Below are 23606 nucleotides of genomic sequence, written 5' to 3' on the forward strand. Positions count from 1 at the left end.
AGTCCACTGTGCCATTTACGTCAGTGCTGAACTGGACCCAGGGAGTGGTTCTTATGATGATGCTTTCAGCCCTACCAAGACTGCATAGAGTCAGATACCTCAGGGCGCTCCTTGATGCAGGCATCTCAATACTAAGCCAGTTAGTACCGCTGCTACAAATCTTTGGATGACATGGCTCTCTCACCAGAATGGGAAACCAAAGGGATACAAGGCAATCTGCAAAAATCAGACACAAGCAGTTCAACTATTCCGAGATTTATCTCATTGTTGTGGGATAAACTGTTGTGGGAACAACACACACACACACACACACACACAATGTCAGTTGGGCCCTAAATAATCAGCTGGCCTTCAGGAGACCATCCAACTTCATTGAAGACCACATATGGAAAAATTCATGACACCTATCACATACAAAGCTGTTTTATTGTTTGCTACAGCATTTACCCAAATCCAAGACTACCTTGAATTTAAGATGACACCCCAATAATTAGATTGTATACAAGAAAAATTGTAAATTTTTTATGTATTTCCATCTAATTATTCAATGGTCATCTTCAATTAGTCGTCACTCCGCTGCTGTGGCAGGGAAAGTGGCCTGCCCCTCCCATACCTTTGCCACTTGCCTCACCTTGGTGCCTACCCTGTCCCGCTACTTCCCTCCCTGCTGGTGCCTGCTCCCCCCTTGCCCCATTCTCCTCTTTCCCCACACCCCCCTCAGCTGCTTGCCCTATATAGTCACTCTGGCTTCAGCTCAGGCCTGGAGCACAGCACACTCACTGTTTACAGAAATAAAAAAAACCAAAACAAAACAAAAAACCCAAAACCAGCACTTTACTTCCAACTCAGCATGCCCCTGCACCAAATGCAGCATACGCCCAGAAGAGGTATTGTGTCAGTTTGACCTGGCTCACCCAACATCTGTATAGATCACATACTTCAAGAGGGCCTTTTGGCACTTTTATCTAATACATGATTGAATCAGCTTCAGATAAAAGTGCCAAAAAGCCCCACTGAAGCGCCTGATCTATACAGACACTGGGGAGCCAAGTCAAACTAATGCAATGCCTCTTCTGGTAAAGCGCTTTTTTCCATGTCTATCAGTGTCCGTGGTGGCTCCAGTCCCAGCCAGGCAACAGTGGTGGTTGCAGCAGCAGCCCAGCCCCAATCCTTGGTCAGGGTCAGAGCCATAGCAGCTGTCATGTCACTGTGCGACTTTCCACGTGCTCCCCGCTGCCCCACACCATACACTTTTTCTCAGGTTGGGGCTGGAGTCCGAGTCAGAGCTGGAGCTGCAGCAGCTGCCTGCTCCTGGCTGTACTTGAATCCAAGATGAGGTTTCTTTTCCCTCTATTTTAAATGGGGGGGGGGGGAACTAATCTTGGATTCAAGTAAATATGATATTTATCATTTGGACTTACTTGGCAAAGCATCACTGTGTATAAAAACATCTCTGGAAATGCCAAACTATTTGTGCTGAAATTAATCCATCACTAGTAAAAAGCATTGGAATTATGTTGTTAAGAAATCAATACACGGTAGATAGTTAAAAAAATTGCTTTTGACTCTACAGTAAATATGGTCCAAGACATGTCTGCTTAGGATCAAGAAAGAACCCTCAGATACTTCCTTTCTTATTGAAGCAAAGTTTCAAGAGATAACCCAGATCCTTAGTGTTAGACTTTAAAAACCACTGAAGGATGCGCAAGATCCTCTCCAGACCCTTTAATAGCTGAAAGGTAGATCTAGGAAGTCTAACTGAATTGCCTATTACATTATTTTTCAAAAGAGGGAGGCAGACATTGGCCTCATAAATGCATCTCACAGGATCCCTGCAGCTCCTCTACTTCAACTATCATGATTGTCAGCCTACAAGAAATGTTGATGATATGACCACAAGAGAATTGCCAATTTTATACACAGTTGTCTTAAAACTAGAATCAAGTCAGGTGTTTTAGGTTCAGAATGGTTCAAGCTGGCTGGAGTTCTCCTAATCAGTGAGCACCCAAACAGAAGAGCAATGCATCTCTCCTCTTGCCTGTGGACCCTGAGTGTGCTCAGTGTCTTTTACCAGCAGATATGTCCAGATTTCTTCCCATCTAGGTTCTCTTTTTTTTTTTTTTTTTTGGTACCTTGGTATTAAAACAGCTAAGCAATCTCAGCCCCTTTGTGTATCACATCAGCAAGGGCATGCAGATGCAACCATCTAGAAATTGGACAGATTGCATATTTGGTTTTGTTTCCAGAATACGTGACCTGCCCATGCATCCAAATTGAGAATTTGGCCTTTGGTACAGTACAGTTCTTACAGTATTATGCATAAGATGGAAATGAAAAAAAAATATTTTATATAAAAACAATAGGGCTGTGAGAAGCTTCGGGCAGTGATTCAATCTGGAGGAGATTCACCTTGATTTGGTGGCCGAATCTCCAAATCCAAATCAAATCAGGGGACCAATTTAAAAGTCCAAATCAAATCAAAGCTCTCCAAAGAGCTTTGGGCAGTGGGGTTCCGCAGGGCTCGGTCCTTGGACCGATACTTTTTAATGTCTTCATCAGTGACTTGGACGAGGGAGTGAAATGTACTCTGTCCAAGTTTGCAGATGACACAAAGCTACGGGGAGAAGCGGACATGCCGGAGGGTAGGGAACAGCTGCAAGGAGACCTAGACAGGCTGGACAAGTGGGCAGAAAACAACAGAATGCAGTTCAACAAGGAGAAATGCAAAGTGCTGCACCTAGGGAGGAAAAATGTCCAGCACACCTACAGCCTAGGGAATGACCTGCTGGGTGGCACGGAAGTGGAAAGGGATCTTGGAGTCCTAGTGGACTCCAAGATGAACATGAGCTGGCAGTGTGACGAAGCCATCAGAAAAGCCAATGGCACTTTATCATGCATCAACAGATGCATGACAAATAGGTCCAAGGAGGTGATACTTCCCCTCTATAGGGCACTGGTCAGACCGCGGTTGGAGTACTGCGTGCAATTCTGGGTGCCGCAATTCAGGAGGGATGCGGATAACCTGGAGAGGGTCCAGAGAAGGGCCACTCGTATGGTTAAGGGCCTGCAGACCAAGCCCTACGAGGAGAGACTAGAGAACCTGGACCTTTTCAGCCTCCACAAGAGAAGGTTGAGAGGTGACCTTGTGGCTGCCTATAAGTTCATCACGGGGGCACAGAAGGGAATTGGTGAGGTTTTATTCACCAAGGCGCCCCTGGGGGTTACAAGAAACAATGGCCACAAGCTAGCAGAGAGCAGATTTAGATTGGACATTAGGAAGAACTTCTTCACAGTTCGAGTGGCCAAGGTCTGGAACGGGCTCCCAAGGGAGGTGGTGCTCTCCCCTACCCTGGGGGTCTTCAAGAGGAGGTTAGATAAGCATCTAGCTGGGATCATCTAGACCCAGCACTCTTTCCTGCCTATGCAGGGGGTCGGACTCGATGATCTATTGAGGTCCCTTCCGACCCTAACATCTATGAATCTATGAAATCTTCAGAAAACATTCAGAGAGCTTTGATGATTCAGGCAATCCCTGGTGGCTACAGCAGAGAGCTGCAGCTGACTCTGAGCTGGTACTAGAGGTGGGGGAGAGGGAGGCTCAGGGAGGGCAGAGAGGACCATGGGGGGACCCCTACCAGCCCCCAACCTCTGCCCACTCCCCCAGCCCCCCCCACCCATGGCTGCCCCAGCCTGCCCCAGGTCAGTACTTTAAAAAAAAGCCCTGTTGCTTACTAGGTGCTGCCAGGCCAGGGGGGCTGATCCCTGCTGCCCCTCAGTGCTCCACACTGTATGGTAGGCCCTGCATGAGCCCCCCAAACCCCCCCACTCCCCCAGCCTCCCCCAAGGGTGCCCCATCTGGCCAGCTCCGGCCGTTTAAGGAAAAAAAACCCAAGAAAAGCCCTGGGACTCACTGCTCCTGCAGCAGCCTCGGGGCTTGGGGGGGTCATTTAGAGCCCCCCCCATGTGGTGTGGGGCAATGTGGGGTAGCAGGGATCACCCCTACCACCAGCAGGAACAGTAAGTTCAGGGTTTTTTCAGGGGTTTTTTTTCTTAAAGGGATGGAGCTGGCCCAGGCAGGGCACCCCATGCAGCATGGGGCAGTGGGGATCACCCCCCCCCCCGCCCAGCAGCACCCACTGAGTCAGGGCTTCCCCACCCCCCCAAGTGCTGGGAGCTGGGGCGGACAGAGCAGACATTGCCAGGCTGGGAGGGGGCAGGAGATGGTCTTGGCCTGGCTGATTCAAATCTCCAAATCATATTCGGCCGAAACGAATCGGGACAGTGATTTGAATCATCAAAGCGAACCACTGTCCCTGAAATCAGCCGAATCTGAATCGAATACTAGCTGCTTTGCACAGGCCTAATAAACAAACCAGGGGGTTTAGACACATTCCTTCTATTTAGTGTAAAGAAAGGTTTTGTCTAAGTCCCTTTGACTCTGGCATTGATACTTTATAACTGTGCACAAAATCTCTGTCATAGGTTATCCAAAAATTGTAATTTTCCTATAAAACTTTACAAGTTAGAGTTCCTTTAATGTTCTTAGGAATTTGTAAAACAAAAACTAAATGATTAGAAACTTATAAATTAAAATGACCCTCCCACAGAAGCAAACGAAGTGTTCAGGGCTACAAACAGACATCGCAGTTGTTGTGGCACTCATTGTGCCACACAGTGTCCTATGATGAAGACTAGTATGTACATGTATCAACTTTCAAAGAGGGTTTAAGAAGCAGAATTCACTACCACCCTTTGATGGAAAGCCAAGGGCAGAGATGAAGGCAGGGTGTGCAGAGCAGGATCTGTGCCAGGGCTGCCCGGCCCACAGGTATTTCCCATTCCTACCTATTCTTCCACCCCACAATCTCTTCTTTTCCAAACAGCTGGACAGCATGGACAGCCCTGGGCTTTGGGGATGACCCCGTATCCAGCCTCACTAAGCTGCTCAGTCATCCCCGCACCTTACACCCAGCAGTGTTCACAGCAGCCTGGAGGACACAGCCAGCTCCTGCCTCTGACCCCCAGACTTCCCTTTTCCTTCATGTCCCCTCTCTTTATATGCCACTGAGCCCAGACCACTGTTGTTCACCCTCCAAGACCACATTCTCCAGGGACTGCTCTCTACCAGGCTTCAGCCATCAATTACTCAAGTACCCAATTCCCTTTTTATTTTTAATTATGAGTAAGAGCAAACTCTGTGCAGTGGGTGCTCTTCAATGGTATTATCACGCCATAACCATATTGATTCCTGGAGCAATGAAGCAGGACGAACTGTTAATAGGTATGGTTGCACCACTGATGCCTAAAAGCATTTGTGCAACAAGTGGCAAGAATATCCTGCCATACAACTTTTAGTGTCACAACAAGGGCACCGTTAGTTCATAGCCTAAGTGAACTTTTGTGAACTGGCTTTTGCATAAATGATGCGTGACCCGGTGGCTGGGGGGGCACGGCTGCACTGGCAGTGGCAGCAGCACAGTGGTGGTAAGCACAGAGCTCCTGCAGATGCTGCCAGCGCTACCAGAAGCGGTGGGGATGGGTGGCGAGCACCAACCAGGGGTCGGCGACCACCCACATCTGCTGCTGGCAGTGTAGTGGACCGCCCACAGGCACCTTTTTGTAGGGGGTGCACGTGCACCCACGTACACTCCCTATGCATCACCCCTGGGCTTTTGCATACTGTTACTCAATGTCACATACAATCTGGTCACAAATTCCACTACGATCACAAATTCTACCTGTGCCCCTTCCACTGTGAATCTGAGAACCAGGCTCAACTGTGCACCATGAGCTGCACCCTACCAGTCATGGACAGAGGCTTTTCTTTACTTTACATTAGAGACTTGCAGGTTTAGAGTACAAAACTTCACCTGCTATTGAAGCCAAGTTCTAAGGTTTCAGATAGCTCAGCGTTAGTGAGTGACAACCGCTAAGTCCCTAGGCATTTATAGATTTGCTACACAAGGCAGTTGTTCCAAACATGACACCTGATGGTTTAGTCCATAAATCACCGTACACATACAATGCCCAAGTAATTAAAATTAAAGAACTTATAAAACAAACAACAAGTATATCTGGGTTGAGCTATATAATTCTCTACTTGACCCTGACCCTCCAGCCTTTGATTTCAGTTGCATGAAACAGATTTGGAGTCAACTATTGTATTTTCCAAGAGAAGCGATTTCATACGACATTAAAGCTGCAACACTATTTTGCTGCCGTCTGTTCCCAGCTGGAAGGCCTATCTCAAAAAGGCAGAAGACGGAGCTTTTCAGAACCTGGTGTGCTGGAAGCTCTTTGTTCTGATTGACTCATTTGAGACTTGAATCCCATGGGAAAGAAGAGGACAATAAGCACTATCCACTACAGTCACACGGTTTCAAAGACTCCTTCCTAGCAAACAACAATTTATTTTCTAGGAAATTTGGGGAAGAAACAGTCCTATTGTATTAAAGAGATCCATCTGCTTCTTCAGTACTAGGTCTGCAAAAGTTCTTGAAATTCAAGTTAATCCTATGAGGTACAGTTTAGTATATGAACTCAAATAAAATAGCCAGAAAACAGTCTCTTGGCAGAAGTCTGTAAAAGATTTATTTGGAGATCATAGGCAGGAGGATGTTATCAGTATTATCACCCTCATCACAGTCCTGGTGGAGGCATAAATTTGTTTGTATGAAGCAGGCTGAAGTAGAACTGAAAGATATACAGCTGGGAACAAACACAAAAATATTTGAAAAGTCACAAAAGGGCACTAAACGGGAGGTCAGAAGGGCTTTTGGGTAGTTTTTCAACTTTTATAACACGCAGATCTCAAGAATGGCTAAAGTGCTGTTGTACAGTGGGGAGATAAACCCCTTTGGTGTCTTTCTGTGGCCAGACATTCACAAGAGTTTGGCTTCTATTTCCCACCGTGCTGAACTCTGCTGAAAGTCTGCCACGAGTGGCATTAAAAATTATATATAGGATCACTATGCGTCATTATATATAGGATCCCTCTTAGGTGAATCATTTTGGTGCCTCAAAGTAGGAACTAAGCTCCTTTTAAAAAAATCTAGTCGTTGGTATAGGCAGCAGCATAGCAATATAGCCGGGACAAACCCACATAACTCTCAGTGGTAGCTATGCCCCTCTTCCTCCCCCGCAGCAAGATGGCTCCCAGAGCAGTTGCCGTGCCCCACCACCCCTCCCCGGTTACACCACTGGGTAGACAAGTCAGCCAAAATGATAAATTAATCCGAACAATAGGGCTTCTAATACAAAGATACACCGTGAGGCATATGGTGTTTCTCAATGCACAACTTACAGCACTGTTAAATGGTGACAGCTGTTTATATTCTGCAACGTTTTCAAGTTGGGTTATCAGGATGGATGTGTGTGCGCGTGTGCACATGTATATGTGCACATATACATACACGAGAGAGAAATCTTTTTTTAATGTAAAACTCAGACACTACAAATTAAATCCTCAGCTAGTATAAATTAGTATTAGAGTCAATGGAGTTATATAAATTTACACCGTCTGAGAATATGGTATTAGAATTAGCCTATGAACAAGGCACTGAATGTTCTGATCAAATATTCTGCCGCATGAAAGGTCTTGATTTTTCAAAGCCTCTCTCTGGTTTAGAAATCTGTATTGATATCAGTGATAAATAAAATAGGTCGTATAACTCTCCCAGCCCCAGCAGTGAGCAGCATCAGCAACGCATGTGTCAGCGAGTGAAGGGTACTCTGAGAAATGTAGTTGTGTGAAACAGCAGCAGCTGGAGTTCACTGCTACCAGGGGAAGACTTCACCATACTTTTTTGCCACTGAAAACAGGAGGTTTACGGGGTACTTGGCATGGGCACCTGCATCCCCCTCCTGCATGCTGCCCACTTTTGAGTCTCCAGAGCCAGAGAAGGTACAAGAAAAAGATGAGGACTGCTCCAGGAACATTTCTGGCCACCTTAGCCCCCCCCCCCACTCTTAGCTGGGGGGCAAGCAGGGGTGAAATAGACCCCCCCAACCCCCTCTAGATGGGGTCTACACTGCAGAGGGTGCAGGAAAGCTCCGGGGTGGGGGCTTTCCCTCTGTGCAACCCAGCTCCACTGGGCAGCAAACACGCCATCCCTGCCCCTTCACCAGCCCTGCCCCTCTCAGTCACTGAGAGGCAGGGAGCTGGCAAGGGCGGCAGGGCTCAGCCCAGCTATGCAGACTCCAGCTGGGGAGAGGGCTGGGGCTGAGGTGGGGGTCTGTTTCTCCCCCTCACCCACCCTCAGCCAGGTTGGGGGGGAGGAGCGCTGCTGCTTCAGCTCTGTGACAGCCTAGGGGCAGTGCTGCCTGGGTCGGATGGAGCAGAGCAGCTGGGGCAGAGGCAAGCCTGCCCCATGAGGAAGGGTTGGCAGGGGGCCACAATGCATCCTGGGATGTTGTGGAACTGCGACCTAACTTGTTTCAGGAGAGGAACCGGAACAGAAGTATGATAGACCGGTCTAACCTAAAGTGATTCAATCTGATACCACATCCATCCAGGTCTATCTTAAACCAGATCCCGCCATTTTGAAACCAGTCTATACACACTGAGCTTCTGTTCTGTTACAGGTTTAGACCAGTTTCTGATGACTTGTCCTGTTTCGGGTCATTTCTGTCCCTGCCCCATGGTTGTACCCTGAAGGGCATCCCAGGATCAGGGCAGAGTGGAGCAGGAACGCAGACAGAGGCAGGCTTGGGATCAAGCACAAGACAAGGAAGAAAAAAGACAGAAAGAAGAGGATGACACAGGCTTACCGGGGGAGGTCTGGAGCATAGACAGGGTCAAAGTAAAGAAAGGCTAAAAGGAAACAGTTCACGCACAGTCAGAACTACTCCTATCTGGGCCACAGCTCACACACCTCAGTTCAACTGAGCAGCTGTCAAATGAAAAGTTTTTGATCACTGTGCAATGTCCTGGATTTTAAAGGCTCCAGTAAGCCAACATCAACCCTTTTCCAATTCACCAAAACATCCATCACTGGTTTCCCCTAATCGAGTGCCATCTTCTTGGCACTGAAGGAATGAAAGATCTTTTTGCTTGGTCTCTTAACAGCAGCTTAGAGGAGCCAACGCCAAATAAAGCATGTGTGTACTTATGACAACTCACTCCTTTGCAGCACAAGAAAGGCAGCACCTCAAAGGGCTTAATTAAGTTGGTGATACTCTACTATACAGTATGCAGCGCTCAGGAGCGTGCTGCCTTCCCTGTCATTGGAAAAAAAAAGAGAGCACTAAACCATGCGTCAAGGAGACCTGTGCGCACCCTTCTCAAGCATCGGTATCTTCATAGTAGTTGTCATGTTACTCCTGATGGATAATGCAACAATGTAGACTTCCATTTAAAGGAAATTAAATATTATTCTTAGACATATGAGAGAGAGAGAGAGAGAGAGAGAGAGAGATGGGTTTTTGCTTTTGATAAGCTGTCCACTGCATTTAGCATTATTTGCAAAACATTAATGATTCCAGTTACCTAATTTATAATTTGAACACCATCATTTAAGTGAGGGCTCAGTAGGTCTGCAGGTTGTGTTAAGGTTCATTTTAACAGCAGGATTTTAATTCTTCCTCCTCAGTAGAGAAGGCAAAATGCATTATGCAATTCACTTAGGAGGCAGGTGCAAAAAAAGTAGCCACCTCCTTCCACCGGAGAGGTTATGAGTGTTACAACCTCAGCGTTGCAACTGCCTACTGGGATGTAGCCTGTGTTTGACCTGTCCCTCTCCCCTTCTCCTCCCCCGCCATGCCCCCATCACAGCTGGACTTCTACAGATTGTGGATCTGCTGGGAAGCCAAGTTTCAATATGCAGAAAATTTTTGAACATGGGGAGCATAACTTCTACTTGTAGTGGACTGACTGCAACACAGGGACACATAAGGGAAGTAAAGAAGATCTAGCAGGTAGGGCACTGGCCTAAGGCTTGGGAAACTCCAGTTCCTGCTTTGCCACAGACTTCTCGTGATGTTGGGCAACTTTCTTGGGCTAAATCCACAAAGAGACCTTGGCAACCTCAGTCTTTACCTCCTTCTTAGGTATGTCTATACCATATATCCCTAGCACTCCTAAGTAAGCCCCATCTAGCCACTTCCTCTCAAACACACAAGCACTGAGGAAAGGAATGATGAAGCCATTCCACAGTCACCTCTACAGCTCTTCATCTCTGGGGTGCTTGTATGTGGCCACAGGGAGTATCCCCAAATGGCTTCACCACATTTTGGAGCTTGATGCATGCCCTAAGAGCAGTGTTTCTCAACCCATGGATAGCGACGCAGAAGTGGGTCGCAAGAATATACGAAAGGGTCGTGAACAAACTTTAAAAATAGATTCTCCTTTAAAAGAAAAACATGGGAAACCATAGCTTGTCCCTTGCAGGATGTCAGAGTTTCAGCCTGCAAGGGCTGTTTGGGGACCCCCGTCCCATACACTGGGGGGTTGTGGCCTGAGGATGGGGGATAGTGGGTTAGGAGTGAGGGGCAGTGGGTCGGGACTGGCCAATGTTTACAAACATGGGTCCTGGTACAAAAAAAGGTTGAGAAACACTGCTCTAGAGTGCCACAAGTGGCACGGGCAGCCTCAACATGTGACACCCAGCAGATGAGGAAGGGAAGAGGTGGCACAGCAGCAGATAGGGAATGAAGCAGAAGGCAGAGCAGGAGATCAGGCAGGGAATACAGGGCAGGATGCAGAAAACAGAAGAGATTATCAAGCAGAGGAAGGGGATCAGAGTGGCACTCGAAGAAGGTGCAGGGCTAATTTGTGGCACATCGGCCAAATGGCTGGCTCCCCTCCCCTCCAGGAGTGCCAGGGAAGTGGTGTGGACACCTTCCATGGGCATCAGTTCCCAACCCGTGAAATGAAAATAGTTTTGTTTCACTGTCTTCCAGTAGCATTTGTCCTCACAACACATGAAAAGACCGCGGTGCTCAGAAACAGATGATGGAGACAACACAAATATCTTAGATACAGAGAATTGTTTCATGTCCCATAGCTATTCAGCAGTGCCAATTACCGTTAAACCTCAATGAGGAAAAGTTACCTTTTGGTTATGATTCTCTATCTGTAACCATCTCAGCAGCTTCCAGGGATGTTTCTTGTGAGGAAAAGCAATTCACATATGGCTTCTCATGACAATTTTCTTCAAGGTCTGGGTTGTAATTAGTGACTGATGCTAAAATCTTATCAGCTCATGCTCCTGTGCCAAACTGCTGTTAGTTTGTATATTTTCATGATGTATATTTGGAGATAAATAATTATTTTAAACACCAATTTTGCCCTGCAAAATAAGTCTGTTTTTCCCCACTTTGAAGAAAAAAATCACCTCACTACACTAAAGGCTTCTGAGCTGACACTAATAAGCTAGCCAGGATTCCTGAATCCTCTCATGGGAGGCATGCCTTATCCCAGTGCTGTCAGTCTAGCATGCCTAACACTGGCAAATGTTGGCACTTCTGCATGCTGGCATATGTCACTGTCATGGGAACTGGCTGAAGTGATGTCTATCTGGTAGGCAAAATGCCATACCATCTCCTAAGTAAACATCTGGGTAATTAAAATTAGATGTTTCTTTTTACCTGCCTTGTAGTTGCAGGCTGACACATTCAGCTCTGCTTTGCTTTGCTACTCTCCTGTTTCTCACTTATCTTCCTGCACTTAGTGGGAGGAATCATGGCCTCACCAAAATCAATGCAAGTTTTGCCACAGATTTCATTAGGGCCAAAATGTCACCCTTGGCCTTGATCATTCACCTTATTTACAGTGCCAGCAACTTATGGGCTAAGGACAGACAGTCAAAAAGCCCCAGGCTAAATTGATTCTGTCTTTAAAGGTTAGTCTAAGCTGAAAAGACTGAACCAATAAGCAAATGAACAGCCATTTACTTTTAATTCAAGAAATGCAGCCACATGCCTGCAATGGTTCAATCTAGAAATCAGGGGTGCTCTAATACACCCCAGCACATAGCCAGCATGGGCTGTGAATTTGCTTCCTCTTCCTGCTGCCCCCAAGGTCTCTGGGATTTGCAGTCCACACTCACACCAGCAGGACTCTGCAGGGTTGCTCATCACTTCTTCTTCCTGCTTCCAGATGCCTCTGGGATTTGTAGTCCACAGTCACAGCCAGCACTAGGTAAGCAGGGCAGGGCAACTCTGTACTCAGGGGAAGGGAAGTTTAACACCCCTCCCTGGCCCCAAACCCCAGCAGGGTGAGCAGGGGTGAGCAGAGAGCCATCCAGGAAGGCCAGTGAGCCAGCTCTCACTGCTCTACCTAGGGAGCAGAGGGGCAGGACCAGCCCTGCTCTCTGGAGCAGACAGCAGAGCCCAGCCCAGGGCTGCAAAGCATCAAGGGATGCTGGGGGACTCTGATTTAACTTGAACCAGGACCCTTCCTGGTTCTGTCTGGGGCAGAAGTTTCATAAACCAGTTTGACCTAAATCAGTTCAGTCTGATACTACATTCGACCAGGTTTATCTTAGAACAGTTTGAGCCATTTTGAAACTGCTTTATGTGCACTGAATTTCTGTTCTGTTACGGATTTAAACCAGTTTCTGATCACTTAAACCAGTTGGTGTATAACTTCTGACCTAGCCACGGAGATAGCATCACTTTAAATCTAACCTTTCCCAGCCTCCCCAGATGTAGTCCTGCCCCAAATTCCCCCCCCCCCCCACCTCACAAGTAAAAGAAAAAGCTATCTATTGATGAACACTGAATGCAAAATAGCAATGGAAGTGTTCTTTCTTGTAAAGGACGCAAGCTTGCTCTTGTCAGTAAATGAATGCTAATAGTCTTTTCCTATTAAAGCAAACTCCCTCTTTGAAACTTATGTCTTCCATAGATCATGTTTTTGGAAGAAAGTTTTGCTATTTAAATAGCTGCCAGAGTGTTAGAAACTGATATGATTGCAATTTACAGTACTTCATAAATCACCAAACTTAAGATGAATGAGACAGATGAGGCTTTAAATTGACATCCTGTCTTTTTATGGGCATTAAAAGGGTTGATCTGATGGCATATTCTCACAAAAGTATCCCTAGTGCCTCGGCCAAATTGTTCCTACAGTGCAAAGTACTTTACAAGGAAGGACGTAATGATGACAACCTGCAGATTTGTCTATTAGACTGTGTAACTAGTAAAGCTGAACTTGGGAAATAAGCTCAAGATCAAGGTTTGCAAAACATGTGGAACATTTGGGGAACGACTGTAGTTCCTCATTGATGCCAGCACAAAAAACAGAGAGAAGGGAAAGCATAAGGTAGAAGAAACCGTGCTCTCACTTGAAAGAAAAGCCAATACTAAGATCACACAAATGGATGTGACCTTGAGTACCCGGAGAAGCAGTCTGCTTTGCTAGAACCACTTCCTTATGAAGTTTCTTTTAAAAGCCAGCTAAAACCTGACTGGCATAACAGGCACGGCCCACCACCCTCACCAGTCCTATTAAAGCCAAAAGCATGTTTATACCGGCTGGGGATGTGGCCCATTAGTGCCTGTTTTACAGCTCAGATGGGGCCTGCGATCCCCCCACCCCACACACACACTAAACACGGGGAACAGAGAGAGAGAAAACCTATTACCATTTCATGTCCTCCCAAACAGCTGCAAGACCTAGAAATCTCTCTCTCTCTCCACCCTTTGTTCGAACATCCTCTGGCCTCAAAGGTAGGAGCCGGTCGCAAACGCAAAAAGGCGATTCTTTAAAATGCCAGTGGCATTTTTCATCAAAACAATGACTTTTCTTTCATGAAAGCATTTCCACTATTTTCCCACAGGGACCACAGATCCTTATCCCATTACCTGGATTAGCTCGTGTGACCCCTTTGTCCCTATGGATGCTTTGCTTCTATCCCTCTCCCAGCACTGTCCCCCTCCTGCCTCCCCCCACCCTCCTCTTTTCCCACCTTTTGTATTCAAATCACTCACTCCACTTTAAGCAGGATGTATATTATCCTTTCACAGCATCTGAGGACTTGAACTGGAGTTCATGAAAGCTTGCGCTCCCTCTACCTTACTTAGTTCATAAGGTGCAGGTCTGCCCGACATCCTGCCTGACTTTGGACAAACACAACTACCTACCTCTCTCAGCTGATAAAACTACCAGGCATTTCTTCCTGTTCTCACTCAATTCCCTGCACTTCTTGGGTAAAATCTGAGGCTGATTTTATATCAAGATTTCTTCTTAAAACCCCTGTTCTTGGGGACATGCGATGACATGAGAATTTCAGCTATCATTATAGTAAAAAGTTTCCAGCCTTTCAATTGTAAAGAGAACATTGAAAACATGACCCCTCCAGGGGAGAGAGGAAGAAAAAAAAACCCGAATTACTTTCAAACTCCTGTTTTTTTAATTCTCTCCCAGCTTTTCAGCACTTCAGGTTGGCAAAGCTACACATTTCCAAACTTGCAAAGTTTGAATTTGGCAGTGAGCTCATTCTGTATTTTTTTTTCATCTGCAGCAACAAAGAATGGTAGATTATCACGTCCATGCATATTTTGATTGCCATTAATAACTGTGTCTGGTTAGTCAGCTAGAGCATGAGCTAACTTTCTCTTTTAGAAGAATGCAAGGAAGAAAATGTTCAAAAGTGCTGTAAGGACATTGATTTTCATGGAGTTCCAGCAAGGACATTTATTCTCAGAGTTACAGGCCTTGTGGGAAGCTCTTCCTCTGAAATGAAAGGTTTGGAAATGAAAGTTTGTCCACGACAGGGTTTCACATACTGAGCTCATTTTCTCCCTCAGCCTTAGCGTTAGGCACCCTCCCTGCAATAAAGCAGTCTGATGTCTAATGCATGCGTGCATGCATGCACACACACACCCCTCCCATACTAACTGGTTAATTCTGTAGGGCAATTTCCATTTTACCAGGCTGTCTCCCCAAGATCTACAATGAGACCCTAAAAGGGAGCTACAGGCAGCAGGGCTATACTGGTGTGCTGGCTTACTTCTGTGCTTCTGCCCCAGCAGTCTAGAGAAACAAAAACTAGGCCTACCTGCAAGAAGCATTCCAGGAAGCAAGCATCCCCCTGCATGTCGCAACCCAAGAGGAGCTAGCAAAGCCCAGTCTTCTGCTAGGATGCACCATTTTGTAGTAGATTGTGGAGAAGCACCGGACTAGCTCTTCCAAACACGTGGGGGTAAGAAGTCATGACCTCAGTTACACATTGCATAGAAAAGCAGCAAATACCAGCTGGTATTTGTCCTGCTTCTTTACTGTTCTCTCCTACTCATTTTTACTATTATCTGTAACAGGGTAACATCCAACTGAGATTCAGGCTCCATTGCACTAGGCACTCTACACATCCATTTTAAAAGAAAGCACCTGCCCCAAACAGATCGGAGTCTAAACAGGCAAGACCAGGTGAGCACAAGGAAAAAAAATACAAAGCAGAGACCCAAGGTCATAGGGCAAGTCAGTGTCAGTGACAGGGACAGGGATGGGGAGGCCAAAATCTCCAGGCTCCTAGCTGAGTTTCTCACCCACTTGCCGTTGCGGCCTCCTTTGCATTGGTGAATGGTGTTGGTAGCTCTTCTCTTCTCTCTAGCCAAAGACACAAGGCACATTGTAGTAGGGTCTGTAAAAGTAATGGAGAAGGGAGAATGAGGGAAGATGGAAGGGCTTGAACAAAAGGAGACAACCAATCTAGCAGGCCAAAATAAACCAGTTTAAAACACCAGGAGCATGTCCAGAAAGGAAAACATTTTTTTTTTTCCTCCAAGGTTTCAATTTGTTTGGGACCCGCATCAGAATGAAAACTAGACCTTTATAAATGCTTTCCCAAAACAGAGGAAGGAGGTAGAGCTTGTGCCAGGAGGAACTAGCCAACAGCCACATGTTCAGGACCCTCACTTCAGATGCGAGAAACCCAAGACTGCAAAGGACCCTGGGATGCTGAGGGACTGAGAGTTAACTTGAACCAGGAAGGGGTCTGGGACAGAAGTTCCATAAATCAGTTTGACCTAAATCAGTTAAGTCTGACACTGCATTCAACCAGGTATATCTTAAACTGGTTTCGGCCATTTTGTAAGTGGCTGAAGTGCACTAAACTTCTGTTCTGTTGCAGGCTTAAACTGGTTTTTGATCACTTAAACCGGTTTACGTGCAACTTCTCTCCCTAGCCCTGAGATTTACAATGAGGTGACTGAAGGCAGTTTGCCTTAACAGTGAATCAGCATGTTTCCAGTGGAAACTGTTTGGCTGAAAAACTATTGGCCCACTCAATGGTACCTTATGAAAGCAAAATCAAGCCCCTATTTTAGCGTAGGGAACCTTTCTTTAAAAAAATGAACTATGGAAAAAGAAACCGATTTTCTCAAGGCATCTTTGTTTTGCCTTCTCACGCTGAACCAGTACAACCCCCTTAAACACAGGCCAACTTAGCAGAGAATGAAACTCTCTCACATTTACCGGATTCAAAGCAAGCTAGTTGCTCTCTCGGAGGAAAGCAGACATCTTCTGGGGAAAAGGTGCCCTTCATGTTGAGATCTACTAGCCATGCCACAGCTGCCACTTGTGATCATCCAAGACCACAGTTAAGCTCATTACTTTGCTGTTCAGTCTGTGCTGGAACAAGGTAAAATGTGTTGCTATATATGCCTAAGAGCCTTTGATTGAAATTCTAGTCTTACCTCTGGCTACCCCTTCATTTCTGGTCACAGAGAGGGGAACCAATCGCTTGTGAGTCAATTACCAATTAGCTGGTCAATTAATTTTGCAGCATGAAAGTCTGAAGTTGACAGTTCGCTGAACTTCTCCCTACTTTAATGTCTTGAAAAATGAAGCTGGGAGTATCAGATGTGTAGCTACAGAATAAACTGTGGTCTTTAATATTACCCATATAAAGCAGCATTCGGATGATCAATCTACTCATCTCTAGGGACCAATTCTATTCATCTTTTCCCCCAGCTTTCTTATATCCATTTATAATTTTTTTTATCAGCTAGACAAACAAAATACTATACTGTTTACACAGCTCCTTTTTTGTCTCCAGCCAGTGGAATCACTGTAGATGCATTTATGAAAGTACAAACCTCAAGAGTTTCCATATTTCAGTCTGGAGAAGCATCCCAAAGTTCAGAAGTCCATCCCACCCAAACAAGCTGAGCCTACAAAATAATAAAATAAATAAAATAAGAACCAGATTATCTTGCAAAGTCTTTTGATATTTGACATACAGCTGGAAACCAAGGCTCCAAACCTAGCAATACTTATGCACATAAGTAACTTCATCCATCTAAGTATCTCTAATGAACCCTCTGAGATCACTTTTATATACTAGCATTTATACAACTGGGTCTCAGAAACAAGTGGCATTTTTTACTTAAAATCTTTACCACCTCAACATTCAGTTATAGCAGAATTCAACTCAATATTGATCAATTAGAGATTAGTTCAAAAGTGAAAAATTACATGGTTTTTTTTTTCAAAATAGGTTGGCCTCCTTTAATGACCCAATATCTCATATTGATAATTGCAAGCCAGGTGTTTCAGTGAGAGGAAGCACTACTTCCCAATCCAAGCAATACAGTCCACTTCTGTTCTTAACTAAAAATGTGTAAATCAGCTGGAAAAATATCATCATGTAACTGAAAACAACCCCTGGAGGAAGACAACTGCTTTAAATTATGCGACTCATATTGGCTGTCTGTAAAATGATACCAAAGAAATTATTTAGTGATTAGATAACACCAAGCAAAACCGACCTCCATCTTCCCCTCTTACCACACTCCTCCTCCCCTCGGACTTGCATATTGGCCCTAATCAAATCACATTCATGCACATTTCTTATCACTCAGTGACACTTGAAAAACTGAAACCACAAAACTAATTAACATTAATAATAAACTCCAACAAGACACCGTTAAATTTGCAATCCCATTTCAGTTGTATTTCTTCATTTAAACATATACTGCTTAAAGAAATAGAGCCTCACTCTCCCATTCTTTCTAACAACAAATGCTGCTACATGTCAAGTGTTACTGCCATCATTACTGTTGTATAAGGCAGCCATGCTGCATAACAAAACTTTCCTAAGGCAATAAATTTAAACACAGAGCTAAGACCAATGGGAGAGCCCACGGCAAATTTTGCTATTAGCTACAACTGTGCAAATGGTAAAAGAATCTGGGCCCTCAAGGGATTTATTGTTAGTAATTATTTATTTTGTGTGGAGGAGTTGGAATACATTTTACTGTACACACACTTAACAAAAAGACAGTACCTGCTCACAATCCAGTTATTTAAGTGATTAACATTATGCATGTGCATGATGTATGTAGGGTTATATCTTACTTGTGTCTAAGAAAATTTTATAAATGGGGGAATTTTAGCACAGAAGGATTAAGGGTCAGATTTTAAAACTGTGTAGGTGTCTACATATGTGGCGAGACTTCTAGTAGGATTAGATGCTTAGATATCTAACCCCCCATAAAAACAGGAGCCTTAAGTGCCCATTTCCTTTCCTTAGGCACCTGAATATCTGTAAGACTCTGGCCCTACATGTCTAACTCCCTTTTTTTTTTCAAATGAATCTACAGCAGCCAACTTCGTCTTCTGTGGACCCTGGATAAAAGGGTCCAAGTATTGTTAAGGAAGTCTAAAAAGAAGGATATTTTGGTCTCAGGCACCGAAGACGACACCCATAAGAATATTTTTGGAAGATGCTTCCCCACAAAAGCCCTGTCAGTGGGATGCACTGGGGTGATTATAATCTAGATATAAATTATATAAAAAACACAAATAATTAGGAAAATGTCCATTACACATCCAGTTGACAGTGGCAAGAAGTATAATTGCACTTACATAAATATGTCCCCATTTTCTCCACTCCCTTCCGAAATTGCAGGTCCTTTTCTCCATCACTCACCAACCATTTTTCTATCAAGCTCCGAATTATGCAGGCAAAATGATACTGGTCATGTCACATCATATCCATTTTCTGTCCAATTAACACAACAATCAGATTTACATGGTGATAAATCAATTCCAAATAGAGCGTTAGATATAAGAATTCTCTATCAGCTATTCCATTTTTATCTTGGACACATCTACATACTATGTTTTCACACCCACCAAAAAACAGCCTTTTTAGGGAATTAAATTTGGTAAAGAGACGCAAGGACCTTTCTTTCCTATGATAATGAGTAGAAACAGCCAACATAATGAAATACAACAATTTGCATAGCAAATACACTTCATAAGAAACTGTATAATATGTATCTAGCATTGTAAACTGATGGGTACTTTGTATAATTAGGCAGAGCAGAGAATGTAAATAGAAGAGAAGAAAAAAGCCTTGCAAAAATTCCTGCTTCAGCTGCAAAGGGGAAACCCTGGGTGGTAATGTAGAGATGTAACTTTTCTGTTTAGCACGTTCTCCCTCTTAGGAAGTGTGGACCTTAATTCTGGTTGCCATTGTTTTCATTTTCTACCTTAATCATGGCCAAATTGTATCTAGCTATTTAGATATTTGTTAGCCACCCAGTATCACTAACAGGGATGGTGCTAGGGGAAGCATGGGGGCGGTATCACCACCCCAAAATTCTCCTTAGTCCCTCCTGTAGCCACCCCTCCCAGCGCTGCCACTGCTGCCCACCCACCCCATGCAGGTGAGTCTGCCAAGGTGTGGTGCTCCCAGCAGGGGCAGTGCCAGCCTTTTCCTGCTGGGGGAGCTGGGCGCAGAGCAGGCAGGAGCAGTGGTATGTGGGTTGTGGCAGTGGCACTGGGAGGGGTGCAGCCTCCCAGCCCAGCTGAGACCAGCCCCAGCCCAGCTCCCACACCAGTAAGAGGTTGGCACCGCCCCTGATCACTAACCTCAAAGCACCAAAAACCACAATTCCATTCCATAAAAAGCATGAGTTTGACTTAAAAACTATTTATTTATAGCAAATAAATAAATCATCTTTGGTCTTCAAGTTTTTGATATTTTAGGTCCCACATCTCAGATTTTTGAACTTTTCTTTGGAATCAAGTGAGCTAAAATTTTACTTTTTCAAGGAAAGCTGATGATCAAAAAAGCAAGCTTAGTGAAAACACTAAAAGTTGCAAGATGTCTGTTAGCTACAAAGTGTGCGGGCCGGGGGCGAGCCAGGCCCGTCTTTGCGCACGCGGGCTGTGGCCAACAGCCCGGGCACGCAGGGCTGGAGAAAACCGCGGGGCGGTTAGGTACGCGCGAGCTAGAATTAGTTACGGAGGCGTAGTGATTGATTGAAAAGATTATTTACTTACACCCAAGATGGTCGCGGTGTAGGCTGGACAGTTTTCCAGGTGCAGCTCCGCTTGAGTCCTCGTTGGAGGACTCTGACAAACTTGGTTCTTTGGCCCCGGAGTGGTTTAGGCTCCGCGGGTTCGGCAATTCTTTCCTCACGGAGTGGCTGAATCTCCATGGGTTTTGTTCGGTTCCCGGGTCCCCCGGAGCTGTTAAGACTCCGTGGGTTTGAAAATTGGGTATATATAGGATAGGGATACGTCTAGGATTGCGCTTGGCGACGGGGAGAGGCCAGAGGCTGTTTAGACCTCTGTTGCCTGCTTAAGAAAGGTGCGTTGGGTCCGCAAGGGTCCACATCGCTTAGAGATCTTCACACAGTGCGAACTCTCCTCCTCCTGGTGAGTTTTGTCTCTCTCCAGTTTTCCTCTCTCTCCTGATGTTCGTGGAGTCCTCCAACTTGGGTGGAAACCACTCAAGCCTTTTGTACGGCTAGCAAGCCAATAGCTAGCCGCCACGTGTGCCTACATTTAGAACCGGCCAATAACGTGGCGCGAATCTAAATACAAATGGCGGGAACTCCTTTGCACCGTGCATCTTTGAGATGCAAAAGAAATGCACCATGCAAAGAAGCTGCAAATTGGCAGGAAATCCCCAATTGCACCGGAGTTCTCTCCCACAGCAGAGAAGTCCACCGTGAAAGGAAACTGTAATTTTAGTGGGAACATAATTTAGCGTTGCCGAAGGGCACACAAACAACAAATCACAACTTTGGGTTGTGACACAAAGCACTGACCACCAAAACTAACAACCGGTTTTGGTTCTGTCATAAGAGCTGTCGATGCCAATTATATTAATATTTATTGGTAAGCATCAGGGTGATGTTGTAGCCACAATTGTCCAGGAATTATATGAGAGGCAACAAATTTAGGATGGGCAATACCTTTTATTGGACTAACTGCATAGTTGGAATAAACTTAGACAAGCTTTGGAATGCAAGATCCTTTATCAGGTCACCCAAAATATGTCTTGCATTGGAAAGCATGCAGTTGGTCCAGTAAAAGATATCACCGCTCCCTCCCCCCAAAATCCTTGCCTCATTAACATATATTTTGCATTACAGCAATATCTACAGTGCCTAGCTGAGATCAGGTCTACATTGTGCTATGTGTCTACATAGAAACTTAGCAACAATACAAAAGACAGTGGGAGAGAGAAAGGAAATATCATGCCTGTGTGCCTCAGAGTTCCCTATGTGATTAATGGCCTGTCCCAATACAGAAGCACTGAGGGCACATCTACTCAAAACATTTACTGAGCAGTTGACTAATTTACTGGGCAGTAATACCTCAGCATCTACACTTGCATCCTTATTCGGGTGCACAAAACAAATAAATTGCACAGCAGGGTAGTACTTGTAAGAGAAAGAAGTATTTACAGGTACTACCCTGCTATGGGGTTTTTTTTAGGCACAGCAGTGCACGTGTAGATGCTGACTGGCTGGCTAGGGCACAAGGGTGCCTCAATGCTGGAGCTGCCTGCCAGCTAGCCCCGCACTGAAGCACCCTTGTGCCCCAACCAGCTGCTCTGCAGCACAATGAGCCCAGTTGGAGCAGCCGTGGGCTGGTAGGAGGACCGCCCAGGCCTCGTGCCAACTGGACCTGCTGTGACCCAGGTCCATATGCTGTGATCCAGGCGCACATGCAGATATGCACCTGGGAGCAATAAACTGCAGAGCAATAAACTCCACAGTTTATTGCTGTCCCCTAATGGCACATGTAAATGCACCCTGAGACTCCTATCCAAAACTAAGAGGGAGTTGTGGATGGGGGTATAAGATCTGGCTCATTTTGGAGCAGTCAGAAAAACCCAATTCAGATGGGGCTCGGGGCAAATCAAGTTGGGGAGAGCCTTGTACAAAGGAAATGGGGGAAGGGGGGCACTGCAAAAATAGAAAAGGGAGCAAAGCCTTAGCATCCTTAAGCATGGGGGGAGGGAGAGGAGGGGAGACACAAGGGAGATTTTGACAGCAGGGTGTGGCAGCCCCCCCATGCCTCTGATTGGCTATGGGGCCCCAGATGTCCCACCCCTCCCCAGAGATTGACAGATGGCCACCTGGCCCCAGAAGTCCTGCCCCTCCCCAATGATTAACAGATGGTCATCTGTCAATCTCCAGGGAGGGGAAGGACTTCCAGGGCCCCTCAACCAATCAGAGCTGGGGGGAGAGGGGGTACCACACTGCCACAAATTTGGTGCCTGGCACTGTGCCAGGACTGTGAAATCCAAAGGCAGCTGCCGTGAATTAGAAAGGTCCCTACTCACAAGTGGTAATGGACTGAAAAAGTATATTTGTTGACAAGCAATGATATTCGGGCCGTGTCTAGACTACAAACCTACCGCGTTTGGCAGAGAGTGCCCCCAAGCATGGCCCGCTGTGATGTACGCCTGACCCCCTCACCAGAAGCAGCACAGCCCAAAGGACAGGTTGCTAACCGTGCTGTGACAGTGCATCGCTGCTTCCAGAGCAGGGCCGCGCCTGCAGAGTAGCGTGGTGTATCTGAGGGTGCTGTTGCCAGACACAGGAAGTTTGCAGTTTAGACATGGCCTTACTGAACTAAACCTTTGCCTCTGGTTTCCCAAGGCCTGGTTACTCTCTCACACTGAAGGAAACTCATGGGGATGGTGGGGCAGGGTCCCTCTGCGGCGTTCTCTTTATTGGTATTTCTCCAAGATGTTGTGCAGGGCGATGCAGGGGCTGCCCATCAAAGAGAAAACTCTTCTGCCAGAACTGGTTGCATGAAAGCAACAGAAAACTCCAGGAACTTCTTCATCACTGTGAGAACCCGCTCTCCCCCAGCTCCTAGGACACAGCTGGGGGATTTTCCAGTCTATGAAAAGACCATGGAAAAGTTCAAGTTATTTGTATTTAGATTGTCATGAAAACATTGCTTACCCAGCGCCTGACCCCACAGACGGACGTGAAAGGCCACATTTGCAATCTTCTTTTTTCTCCCCCCAGTTTATACGATTGCGACAAGTGGAAAAATATAAGCCTTCAGTCATTCCAGTGCAAACATTGTGAAACCAAGTGGTTTACATAGTAACAGCCAAAGGTTAAATTCACATATTTTACTGCTGACTTCACTAGTTTTAACCTTTGAAGCTCAGTTGTGAAAAATCCTTTGCTTTTCCACATGCTGTAAATAGGAAAAGTCAGACTACAGCTTTTGAGATTATACTGGGACATTGAAAAAAGCAATGTCATTCTCATTTAAGGTGCTGCATAATTGCTTTGTGCCTTACAGGGTAGTGACACAAACTTTTGCTGAACAAGTTCTCTCTCTCAGCCCCATCCCTCAGTTCCAGTAAGGGGAACGAACAAGGTTTTGCCCC

The 23606-nt window shown here is 45.6% G+C and overlaps 1 long non-coding RNA gene across 4 annotated transcripts in view; it reads right to left on the minus strand.

Moving 5' to 3' along the window:
* Positions 1-23271, minus strand: part of LOC109280958 (uncharacterized) — a 121517-nt gene extending 98246 nt beyond the window's left edge. For 3 of the 4 annotated variants that reach the window (XR_009463530.1, XR_009463528.1, XR_009463531.1), the window contains exons 1-4: positions 20237-23153; positions 18812-18947; positions 17041-17115; positions 15490-15584 (exon numbers count right to left, since the gene is read on the minus strand). This is a non-coding gene — a long non-coding RNA (uncharacterized LOC109280958). The other variant, XR_009463529.1, reaches the window with a different exon arrangement.
* Positions 23272-23606: the final 335 nt, after the last annotated feature.

This window comes from Alligator mississippiensis, chromosome 7 (genome assembly GCF_030867095.1).
Source record: "Alligator mississippiensis isolate rAllMis1 chromosome 7, rAllMis1, whole genome shotgun sequence".
Lineage (NCBI taxonomy): Eukaryota > Metazoa > Chordata > Crocodylia > Alligatoridae > Alligator > Alligator mississippiensis.